Genomic DNA, 2,178 nt, shown 5'->3' with positions numbered 1-2,178 from the left:
TTTAGTCTCATGAGTCGTTATTAAACATTGATTCACTTTGTTTCTTGAAGATGCGGTCTGGGTGTCCAGTGGGCATTTCAATTCTTTGATATTGTTTCTTGAAGAATAGAATTCTCTTAGGACCCAAAAAGTAGTCTCACTGGCAACTGTGTTAATTTTCAGTAAACATGTTTAAATATTTCTGAACATGACAGACATTAATTCAGTATCTGGTGTGGCCACCAGCTGCATTAACTACTGCAGTGCTTCTCCTCATGGACTGCACCAGAGTTGCCAGTTCTTGCTGTGAGATGTTACCCCACTCTTTCACGAATGCACCTGCAAGTTCCTTGACAATTCTGGGGGGGGAATGGCCCTAGTCCTCACCCGCCAATCCAACAGGTCCCAGACGTGCTCAATGGGATTGAGATCCGGGCTCTTCGCTGAACACTGGCATTCCTGTCTTGCAGGAAATCACCCACAGAACTAGCAGTATGGCTGGTGGGGTTGTCATGTCAGGATGAGCCTGCAGGAAGGGTACCACATGAGGGAGGAGGATGTCTTCCCTGTACTGCACAGCGTTGATTGCCTGCTATGACGACAACCTCAGTCGCCGATGCTGTGACACACCGCCCCAGACCATGACGGACCTTGGAGTAACGCTCATTCCTTAGACGATAAACGCGATTCTGACCATCAACCCTGGTGAGACAAATCCGCGACTAGTCAGTGAAGAGCTTTTTTCAGTCCTGTCTGGTCCAGCGAGGGTGGGTTTGTGCCCGTAGGTGATGTCTGGGTAATTTGAGGACCTGCCTTACAACAGGCCTACAAGACCTCAGTCCAGCCTTTTGCGGCCCGTCGGAGGGTTTGTACCTTCCTAGTGTAGCTCGGGCAGTTGCCATCCTGTGCAGGTGTTACATGTGGTCTGCCACTGCGAGGTCGGTCCTGTCTCACTGCACGGACAATGCAATTTATTGCCCTGGCCACATCTGCAGTTCTCATGCCTCCTTGCAGCATGCTTAAGGCAGTATTAGACTTAAAATGAATCATCCAGCGATCATACACTCTTTACCAGGGGGCAGGGCTACCGACGTTAAGGCTAATCTGAAGATGGTGCTGGCTAAAACTGGCGAGTATAGAGATTGTTATCCACGTCGGCACCAACAATGTTAGGATGAAACAGTCAGAGATCACCAACCGCAACATAGCTTCAGTGTGTAAATCAGCTAGAAAGATGTCGGCATTGCGTAATTGTATCTGGCCCCCTCCCAGTTAGGGGGAGTGATGAGCTCTACAGCAGTCTCAACTCAATTGCTGGGTAAACTGTTTCCTGTCCCTCCCAAAAGAGAATTTGTAGATAATTGGCCCTCTTTCTGGGTCTCACCCACAAACAGGACCAAGCCTGGCCTGCTGAGTGACGGACTCCATCCTAGCTGGAGGGGTGCTCTCATCTTATCTACGAACATAGACAGGGCTCTAACTCCTCTAGCTCCACAATGAAATAGGGTGCAGGCTAGGCAGCAGGCTGTTAGCCAGCCTGCCAGCTTAGTGGAGTCTGCCACTAGCACAGTCAGTGTAGTCAGCTCAGCTATCCCCATTGAGACCGTGTCTGTGCCTCGACCTAGGTTGAGCAAAACTAAACATGGCGGTGTTCACCTTCGCAATCTCACTAGAATAAAGACCTCCATTCCTGCCATTATTGGAAGAGATCGTGATACCTCACATCTCAAAATAGGGCTACTTAATGTTAGATCCCTCACTTCAAAGGCAGTTATAGTCAATGAACTAATCACTGATCATAATCTTGATGTGATTGGCCTGACTGAAACATGGCTTAAGCCTGATGAATTTACTGTGTTAAATGAGGCCTCACCTCCTGGTTACACTAGTGACCATATTCCCCGTGCATCCCGCAAAGGCGGAGGTGTTGCTAACATTTACAATAACAAATTTCAATTTACCAAAAAAAATGACGTTTTTGTCTTTTGAGCTTCTAGTTATGAAATCTATGCAGCCTACTCAGTCACTTTTTATAGCTACTGTTTACAGGCCTCCTCGGCCATATACAGCGTTCCTCACTGAGTTCCCTGAATTCCTATCGGACATTGTAGTCACAGCAGATAATATTCTAATTTTTGGTGACTTTAATATTCACATGGAAAAGTCCACAGACCCACTCCTAAAGGCTTTCGGAGCCAT

Source organism: Salmo trutta, chromosome 21, assembly GCF_901001165.1.
Source record: "Salmo trutta chromosome 21, fSalTru1.1, whole genome shotgun sequence".
Taxonomy (NCBI): Eukaryota; Metazoa; Chordata; class Actinopteri; order Salmoniformes; family Salmonidae; genus Salmo; species Salmo trutta.
This window is presented reverse-complemented; position numbering follows the sequence as displayed.